The sequence below is a fragment of the Miniopterus schreibersii genome (assembly GCF_964146895.1).
Source record: "Miniopterus schreibersii genome assembly, chromosome: 13".
NCBI lineage: Eukaryota > Metazoa > Chordata > Mammalia > Chiroptera > Miniopteridae > Miniopterus > Miniopterus schreibersii.
This window is the reverse complement of record NC_138113.1, coordinates 1,960,314-1,970,935: the sequence shown is the minus strand read 5'-3', so window position 1 is coordinate 1,970,935 and position 10,622 is coordinate 1,960,314.

Genomic DNA, 10,622 nt, shown 5'->3' with positions numbered 1-10,622 from the left:
GGGGCCGGCGTTTCAGGTGAGCTGAGCTTTAGCAGTTGCCATGGAGACTATCAATCATTCAATGAAACCTGCCAGGAAGGGGTGGGGCGTGAAACCGCAAGAGAACCAGCTGCCTGTAGCACTTTGTTGGCACCTAGCAGCCGACCGGGCTCAAAGCCTGGGAGGTGGATACCTGGGGCACTCGATTCTGGAAACAGAGGGAAGCTACACCTGGGAACGTCCCTAAGAAATGCACCTGGTTTATGCACCAGAGGCCTCATGACACCTTTGGGGCCCTCAGGGCCTGACCCTGATTTTGTGGGTGCACAGAGGGGTAGGTGTTCCCTTTAACATTTGGACCCTATCACAGCTTGGTGGCCATAGGATTTCCTGGCGACGATGGGGCACCCTATTCTTGCATCTTCTGATTAGAAGCCTAGTAATAGGTCACTCCAGTCTGGGGGCTCAACACAGTACCTGTACTGTCCCGAGGACCTACTGTGTGCCCGCGGCTTCACCATCTCACCTCCGTTAGTTCTCACGGAACCTTCCTAAGGGGGTTGCTGCTAACCCTGTTTTACTGATGAGGAAATGAAAGTCCAAACATTGAAAAAAACCTCTTCGAAGCCACAGAGCTAAAACCCGTTGGAGCAGGGACACCCCAGCCGCTGACAGCGAGTGTCCAGTTCTCAGGTCACAGCTCTGTCTCCCCTGTCGCCGCTCTCCCCCCCTCTCCTCCTGTGGTCCCCACCTTCTGAGGCCAGCTCGTCTCACCTGAGGACACCTGCTGGGCAGGAGGTTTGGGTCCTCAGGCTGTGGCGGCCACAGGGTCTGACAGTGGCCAAACTCGCAGTGTAATGAGCTAACCCTGGAGTCTGGGGGAGAATTCTTGTCTGAAGCCCAGGACTCTGACTTTGCAAAATGCCTCACAGCAGAACCACTGTGAAAAGCCTGCACTGTGGTTGTTTTTCTGGACACTGAACAGAAATTGAACAGTAAGATTGCTATGTAATAATAATAACAACTATAGCCATCATGGGGCACCTCCTTGGTGGCAGGTGCCCAACAGCAATCTTACTGTTCGGGACACTGAACAGGCTTTGCTATTCGATGGAGTGTGAGAGTCCTGCCCTCACCGGAGGTGTGCCTGGCTGCCCCGGGGAATGACCCAGACCGTCAGGGTGCTGTCCCTGCCACGTTAGGCTTGGGTGCCTTGACGTGGCCCTGTGTCCCGTGGGGAAGACTTCGGGTTCCAGGGACAGGCTGGAGCCGGCAGGGCCTGGGTGCCCCTCTCCCTGGTGACACGTCTGCGATGTCTCTTCCCTGGGGTTCAGGCGCAGCCGGGCCCCTGAAGGGCCATCTTAGCAGAGAGAGAAGCAAGCACGGGCCTCCCAGTTCATCATCTCGTTACGACACCTAACAGCCCCGTGGCCTGATGGTACCCCTTGTAGTGCTACCAGTGACAACACTGCAAGGGGAGTGTGGCAGTGGGACCTGACAGGTCATGAGGGACTGTCCTTCACCTCTCAGCCTTACACTCCACCTGCAGAGCGAGACGGTAACGTCCGTGTGGCAGGGAGAAGGAGCCGTGCGGGTTCGGCTCCTGCCACCAAGCAGGCACCCCACAGATGGCTCTTATTATTACTATTATTATGACTATATAGCAATCTTACTCTAGGGACCCCAATTCTGTGAGGCCTTTCTAAGCTCACGGGAGTTGGGAGGGCTCAACTTCAATGTTCGCTTCCCCCTCACCTCACATAGAAAGGATACCCACTTTCCCTCCCTCCCGCAGCCCTGGGGGGGGGGAGTGTCTGGCCACAGAATCCCTCCGACACCCTAGCCTGTGTCTCTAGCCTGTGTCTTATCTGCCTCCTGGACTGGAGCTCACGGAGGCGAAGGGCTCGAGGCTGGTGGGTGGTGGGGCTGGGGTTTTAACATTCGTACCCCAGGAAAATGGGGAAAACAGTGTTAGGCACCAAGCTCTAGGGATGCACACAGGAGTTCTCTCTCTGGCTTTTGCTCAGAGGGGGGAATGAGCAGGTCTGTGAGGGGGAGCAGGCCAGGCCTCGGGCCTCCAGCATGCAGCAGGTTCGATGGGGCGGGGGACGGGCCTCGGGCCTCCAGCATGCAGCAGGTTCTATGGGGTGGGGGACAGGCCTTGGGCCTCCAGCATGCAGCAGGTTCTATGGGGTGGGGGACAGGCCTTGGGCCTCCAGCATGCAGCAGGTTTGATGGGGTGGGGCACAGGCCTCAGGCCTCCAACATGCAGCAAGTTCGATGGGGAACCTGCCTGCTGGCCGGTTTCCAGACCAGGGGCCACCGCCAGTTTAGAGATGAGATGCCGAGGCTCCTGGTGCAGGACATGGAGGAAGCAAGTGCTCACAGGTTAGAGGAAGCGGGAGCTGTTTCTAGCGCGGAGGATGTGGCCTGAGACCAGTTACGAGAAATGAAAGTCGAGGAGGAAGTACTAGCAGGACCGTAGGTGCCTAGGGCCGAGGAGGTGGCCTTGCTGCAAAGGTGGAGGGAGCCATGGTGGGGAGGCAAGGTGCTGGGTGGCCGGGAGCCCTCTGTCCCCCGACAGTGTCTGTAGGGCGGTGCTGGACCCCCGCCCAACGCTCAGGGGATGGAGGGCCTGGTCAGCTCTCAGTGGGGACCACAGAGGAGCCCTCCCTGGGGAGAGATTTAACTTCTGGGGGACAGAGCACCGAGCTCAGGGCTCCGCGGCTGACCTGGGCCTGTGCTTATGTTCCTCCGACAGGTGAGGTCCCTGAATGCTGGCACCTGGGAGGGACGCTGGGGGTCAGTTCAGTGCCCCGGATAGAGAGGAGCATGAAGTCCACCGTCATTGGTCACCTACAGCCTGGGCTCCACAGTTAGGGAGAAGATTCATCCTCACAAGGACGCGTTTCACAGGGACGGGGCAGCTGAGGGTCCCAGAGCTCAGCTGGCAGGTTGGCCCCCGGCCTCCCTGACGCCGGGATCAAGACCTTTCCGCGGAGCTGCGGGTCCCAGTCAGGGCTCCCTTGGAAAGTGTTTCCCACGTGAACCTGAAGGAGCATAAATCCGTCGGGGTGTGTGGGTTTGCCCTTTGGGACACTCGGTCATCTACACGGGGAGCAGTTACGTTAGATCCGTGCCTCACACCCACAGCGAGGTCGGTCGGGTAGGTTGAAGGCTTCCCCGGGACACGTGGAATCACCGCGGGCGGGAACGCATCGCAGACGAGAGACAAGGGGCAGAAGCCGCGAGGAAAGATTTACACATTCGATATTCAAATTAAAACCCCTGCACAATAAAGATAAAGACACCATGTGTTGGAGGAAGATATGTGCAGCAATATAACCAATAAAGGACAGGCGTCAGGGATACAGAAACAGGAAAACAGCTCGGCAGCTCCTGAAAAAAATTAAACATGGAATTATCGTTCGATCCAGCGATTCCATTTCTGGGTCTAGATCCAAAATAACTGAACGCAGGGGCTGAAGTATGTATTTGTACAACAATGGTGACAGCAGCAGGACCCCCAAAGGTGGGAACAGCCAAGGTGCCCATCGGCGGGTGACGGAGAAGGAAAGGGGTGTGGACACACAGCAGAGTATTACGTGGCTCTAAGGAGGATGGGCCTTGAAAACGTCATGCGAAGCGAAGTAAACCGGTCACACAGGGACAGATAGTGAAGGTGTCACCTACGTGAGGCACGTAGGGGGGTCAGTCACGGGGACAGCAGGTAGGGTGGTGGGAGCCGGGGGCTGCGGGGCGGGGGGGGGGAGGGAGATGGAAACACTCTGGAGGTGGGTGGTGCTGATGGTGGCCCCTCCGTGTACTCGGTGGACTGAACCGTGCACTTAAAAATGGTTAAAATGGTAAATTTTATGTTATGTATATTTTACCACAATATGGATGAGCTTTGAAAATAGGCAAAGCGAGCCCTGGCCGGTGTGGTCCAGTTGGTGGAGCAACAATGTTTCTCTCTCACATCAATGTTTCTCTCTCTCTCAAATCAATACAATTTTTTTTTTAAAAAAGAAAATATGCAAAGCTAGAGCAGCCAGTGACAAAAAAACACATATTGTACGATTCCGTTCAGATGAAATGTCCAGAGCCAGCAAATCGACAGGGACCGAGAGCAGGTCAGTGCTGGGGAAATGGGGAGCCTGGGGGCGTGGCTCACACGCACGGAAGTTTTTTGGGGGGACTAATAAAAATGCTCTAAAATTCTAGGAATTGATTCCAGAATTGATTGTGGGGATGGGCGCACAACCCCATGAATATCCTAAGAGCCGCTCGGAGCGTGCCCTGGGAGTGAGCGAACTGTGTGGTACGTGAATTGTATCTCAACAGAGACGTCACGAAAAAGGTAAAAAAAAAAAAGATATTTAAAGAATTCTTTCAAAATCAGGAAAGGCGGACAACAAAGAGAAAAATGGGGAAAGAATGGGATGAGATCGTTCGCGACGGGGGAAAGACAGCAAATGTATGGGGACCGGTCCACCCCCAGGGACACAAAGCAAAGCAACAATGAGATCGGGGGACGCTCACCAGGTGGGTAGATATCCCAGCCTCATGGCGCCCAACGTCGGGGCTGCCGTGGAGCCGCGGGACTGTCCCACGCCTCCGTGTGAGAGCCAGAGGGGCCGGACTCGGAGAGTGGTTCGGGGTGCCTGCAAAGGCGGGGAGCGGCGAGCCGCGTTGCGGGGGTTCCACGCCGGGGACGCGCCCTGGGGAATCCTCAGCCCCGGGCCCGGGGAGCAAGTGCAGAAGCCACCGAGGCAACATCGTAACCGCAAAACTTGGAAACGCCCTAAAAGGCTGCCCCAGGAGAGGGTTAGACACCGTCCACACCGCAGACCCGCACAGCGGCGCAGGGGCGCTGAGTGCCCACCGCATGCGCCTGGCGAACCTCTCAACCAGAACGTGAAGTGAAGGAAGCTAGTGACGGAGAGGGTGGCCCACACGCTGATCTAACGTCTATAAACATGCCGAGCGGTATCGATGCCACCGACGAAAGGGCTTCGCGATACGTGCACCGTTTTATTTAAAATGCCCTCTTTCAAGGCTGTCCTTTCAGGCATCGTCTCTCTAGTTTGTTACCAGAGAAGTTTCTCTGAATATCTAGAGAACCGAAAACCACGGGGAGGAGGCACAGAAAACAAATAAATAAGCAGAACCCTCCCTTTCCTTCTAGAGTGCGAGGTCTAAAGGAAATACGTCGACATGTTAAGAATCACTAGGTCTCACAGGCAGTCCTATGGCTGTTTGTTATATTAGTGGCATCATATTCTGTATGTTTGAAATACTTTATAATCCAAACACATTTCAAAGGCACACGCCTGCCTGTAACTGAAGGATGCTGTTTTGGAAAGTCTCTGCCTCCTCTCATGTCGCCAATGGTGACCCAGTAGGAAGCCTGCCAGCCAGAGGTGAGCGTGGCCTCGAGTCCCGGTCACCTGGGCGACCCGTCGGAAGGCAGGCGCTCAGAACATCCCCGCGGGAGCCCCGGGGGTGCGTCCTGGGCCTGCTCAGCTCCGTGCCTGATGCCGACGGGGCACAGACGACTGCTAAGTGGGAACGGCCGCCGGAACCGCCGGGAGAGGAAATGCCAGCTGCACCCGCGGATCCGACGGGGGGGCGAGGAACGAGGCCCCCAAGACCTCAGTGGGCTCTGCCTGCAGGTCACAGAGCTGCCCTTCTGAGACGTTCAGCTTCTGCCTATGGTCCCAGGTTCGGATGCCAACGACCGCGCCCTGGGGCCATTTCAGCAGGGCCACTTCCTCTCGCAGAAGACACTGCTTTTTCTACTTTTACTTTGTAAAAATTAAAATTGCGTATGTCTAAGGCGTGCAGTGGGATGGTCTGATACACATAACGCTTAGTGAAGCGGCGGCTGGTCAAGCTAATGGGCACAGCCTCCTTGCGTAGCTGGCTTATGTCTTTTATGATGAGAGCACCTGAAAGCCAGTCTCTTAGCAAATCTCCTGGATTCAAGGGTATGACCAACTATGAGTGCACACTGCACATTAGGTGTCTAGACGAGCTCGCCTGCTCGGTCCCTTCGCCGGACATCTCCCCATCCCCCTGCCTCCCCACCCCTGGGAACCACTGTTCTACTCCTTGCTTCTCTGTATTTTTTTTTTTTTTTTAGATTCCACATATAAGTGAGACCACGCAGGTTTACTTTCTTTCTGTGTTTGGCTTATTTCACTTAGCTCGATGTCCCCCAGCTTCATCTATGCTGATGCAAAGCAAGATGTCCTTTTTTAAGGCCGAATAATATTCCCTCACATATTTATAGAATAATTTATCTGTTCGTTCTTGGAAGGTACTTCCTAACCACACGCGTAACCACAGCCTCTCTGAAGTGTGACTGCTGGTGATTACAATGAAGTGATGCTCACCAGAAGGCTGTCGGCACCTCTTTCTGAGAAATGAAGGCACTTCATTCCTTCCAGGCATGTCTGTAAGTGGGTGGGAGCGAGTGCCCCTGCCAGGCTGGGCTGAGATGCTGGGCTTTAACTGCAAGTGGCAGAAAGAAAGGAGCCCTGCTTCGAGTCTGCTGACACGAGGCCCGGGCACACTGGCCTGGCTGCTCCAAGTGGTAGAATCAACGTCAGACCCACAGAGAAGTCCTCACGTGGGACCAGAATGAGACGGGGGTGAAAATGCTCGTTCTCTGACCACAGCAGTTAACGTTAATTTCTTCTCTAAGTAGGCGATTTGAATGCAGCTTATCTGAGGAGTTTTTTCTTTTACTCTCTGTGGTTCCCTTTTTACATTTTATTTTGTTGTTGAGAATATGACAGGCGCCCCCGTTTCCCAGCCCACCCCAGGCCCCGCCTGTCCACTGTCCGTGTCCGTGGCTGTGCGTGTCAGGCTTATGAGCTCTTTGGTTAATCTCTCCCCTCCCTCCTCCCCGCCTCCCCTCTGAGATCTGTCGGTCTGTTCCGTGCTTCCACGTCTGAGGTCCTGTCTTGTCCGTCAGTCTCTTCTGTTCCTTAGACTCCACATACAAGCGAGATCATGTGATTCCGCGGTTCCTTTTAGGCAGCCCCCCCCCCCCAAGTGCTTAAAGAGGCACGACTCTGAGAAAATGGTCCTGTCTCTGGGTTCATCGCAGCTGCGGTCTCGGAAGGGGCAGCCTGCAGGGCCGCGGGACCCAGGGGCTGGCCAGGAGGGGCTGGGCTCCAGCTGGGGCAGGGCCACTGCTGGCTGGTCTGACGGTGGCCTGACGTGGGTCCGGTCAGTTTGTGACGTTCCACCTGACTTTGACCGGGGTTGTCTCGGGGACCCGTACGCAGCCTCCAAGCTGCTGGGAGACCGATGTTGGTGGAAGACCTAATGAACCAATCATCGAGGACATCTGGGCCCCCTTAGTGCTCGGTCCACACCTGCTCCTCTTGGGCAGGACCCAGGAAAAGAAAAAGACATGAAGACAGGGGCCCTGCCCACCACAATCCGGCAGGGAGACCAGAATAGCCCTCTCGAAGCCCTGGAACAGACGAGACAGCCTTGTAATTAAGTGCTAATTTGAAGGACTAGGAGTGATGTTGGTGTCAGGGGCGGGAGCGATGCGGAGAGCTGGCGTTGGCTTGGCTGCAACGACCTGCAGAAGGGGGGCCCCAGGTTCAGCTTCGAACGGGATCTGGAGGAAGGCAGAGGGCACCTCAGGCCAGGAAAACATCACTCAAAACACTGCCCTCTTCACGTCGGAGACACAGAGCATCTCTGTAGCGGTGTTTGCGTTGGGCCCCCGTGGTGGTGGCTGCCCTGCATCGCCGCCAAGTGACCTGGTATTTACTCAGACTGGAGAATAAACGGGCCGCTGCCATCGGGGGTAAGGACTCTGGACCGTGACAGGATTCGAAGGGTCTAGTTCTTTTGCAAGTTTTCTTTTTAAAAATTCAACGGCTAAGTCAGCGAATCAAAATTAAATTGAAAACCGGAAATTAATTCAACGTTTTAGCTCGATGACACCTAAAAGTCTGGGAGCCGCTGACCCCAGAACAGTGGGAGGAGACAGGGAGGAAGGCCACTGGCAGTGGCTCTGTTTGTCCTTTCATTTGTTTGCTCACGGACTCAGGGAATGTTGCCGGCCTCGCAGGCTGCAGTTTTTCTTTCATTTGAGCCACTGCAGACTTTGAGGAGACTGGGGGGCAGTCCTGTTCTTTGGGGGTGACTCTCAGGCTGTGTGTGGCTCAGAGGAAGTGGGCAGCGCCTTGGTGGGATCCCCCCTCCTGGGCTCACGTGTGCCGATCGGGGGGGGGCTCTTCTCGGGGGGCAGGGCTCCTGAGGATCAAGGAAGAATGGGGGTGGGAGACAATCAGGAACAAAACACCAGTTCGCTCTGAGGGACAAGTGCCACGGAAGCAAAGGACGGTAGAGGCTCTTCTAGTACTTGAGAGTCGACCGAGCTCCGGGCGTGAGCCAGGCGCCCCGCCGGTGTATCCCAGGCCCCTGAATGGCGAGCTTACTTCACCGACGTAAGCACGGTTTTAAAGACCCAACTCAGAAGTGGCCCCAAGTCACTCTCTTTTCTGACCGCTTTGGGGGATCAGTCGTTGAGAAGGACACGTGGGCGAGTTTGGCGTGTCCGATGCATAGGTGTGCACGTGTGGAGAGAAACCTGCGCGACCAGGAGGGGAACACGTGGCATTTCTAGGGCGGACGGGACCCATGCACGTAGGAGCTCGGGGACTCGTCGTTTCTGAAACTTTCGTTTGCGGGGCTGACGCGGTTTGTGCGGCCGATCCAGCCATTGCGCAGCTCGGTGTGAAGTTCTGCCGGTCAAGTCCGTGTGCTCGGGGCTGGGGCTCAGGTGGCGAGGCGGGTGGGGGTCAGTGCCCAAGTTCAGTGCCCGGGGCCCGCACTGGAATCCTGACATCTTCCCGGGGCCAGGGCGGCACCGGGCCTGCGTGGGAAGCAGGAGGGGTCTGTCCCTGCTGAGGTGGCGCCTGCTGCTGGCCTGGCACAGGCCTGAACACCAGCAGCATCTGGGGGTCGCGTCCTTCCTCGGCTCCACGGCAACATCCCGTGACGGCCTCAGCAGGTGACATCGCTCCTCGCGCCAGAGCGAAATAAGCCGTCGACACAGAACTAACCTGCGGAACCAGAGGAGCAAGCAGGCAGGCGAACGCTTAAAACACGCTCATTCTCTCCCTCGGAGGGTAGGAGTTTCAAGTAACACACTAAAAATCAGTAAGTAAATAGGTGTTTCAGCGGCGGGGCTGGGATCCCCGGGAGGTCCGCCAGGTACCGTGGGCAGCGGGCAGGCCGGGCAAGGTGTTTTCCCGCCGTGAGGCCCAGCGCTTCCCTTCCGTGTGCGTGTGTAACGATGAGTCCGCGGCGTTTTTAACACCTGGGAACGGACTTCACCTGTTACGAGAAGGCCGGCCGTGGGGCGGAGGTGGGGGGGAGACTCTTCACAGGCCTTAAATGGAATCAGAACTGTTTGCTTGTGTCCGTGAGGAAGGAAACAGGAAAACAGTGAGCCTCGGAAACCCTGGGGCATCCAGCGAGGCCCAAGGGCAGTGCAGCGGGGAGGAAAGTGTGCGCATTTCTGGCAAGTGAAAGCCGGGAAGGTACCCGGCAGGTCGGCGGCACCTGCCGCTTGTCTCACCCGGTCGGAATGCTGCCGGGACTTTCCCGTTTCTCGGAGCCTCCGGCTGAGAGCCTGCGCCCAGGGGGAGATGCTGGCCCCTGCCGCCAGCCCGGCCCAGTCCCAGGCTCTTCCATTTTATTTCACAGTATGCACTTGCCGTGAGGAGGAAGGCTGCCGAAACTCAGGTGGGGTGCAATTGTGCTTATTTCAGTTATTTATTCAATGCGCTTAAATACGCAAACGAGACCCTACTCATCGGTCAACGCTTTTTCCTGCAAGGACTGTATGTATTTTATTATTTTCAGCAAAGTTCAAAGGCTTGAGAACCTTTGGCTGCTGCACAGCCTGCAAGGCTGGCTCAGTGCCCCCCCCCCCCCCCCCGCGTCCCTCACCTTCCCCCATCTGTCCCCACTCCCGGTCCTGGCCCTCGGGAGCACTGAAGGGTCCAGGGCCAAAGGCAGACCGGCAGGAGTCCGGGGAGGCTGTAGACAGAGAGGAGGGCACCCAGCTGCCTTCCAGGTGCTGCAGGCGCCTCCGTGTGGGTGCAGCCTGGAGACAGGCGCCACCAACCCGTCGAGATCCCCCGTGCACCCCGCGCTCCCACTCCTGGCCTCCTGCGCCCCTGCAAGCCCCCAACTTGGTCTCCGGAGTGACCTCTGGACCAGGCAGGGGCGCCTGACAACTCCCCCCACGCCCCCTGACAGGAGCAGGAAGAGCGCCCCCTCCAGCCCCGCAGGTGACCCAGGTGACCCAGGTGACCCAGGCTAAGCACCCTGTTGGCCCTCCGTCCACACTAGAGTGCTGGGTGGGACGGAGCTCCGGGAAACCTCGCTGGCAGTGGGGACTCAGTTTCCCTGCTGGAGGTTTCGCAGGCAGGGTGCCCCCGAGCTTGCGGTCGCCGAGGCCGTAGTCCGCTCACACCTTGCCCACTGCCCATCTCAAAACGGGCAAGGACACAGCCCACGATTGGTCAAGGTCACAGCCCCAGTTGGCGGGGCTCAGCCGGGGTTGCGAAGCGAGGCGTTGCCGGTTGCTGGCTTTGAAA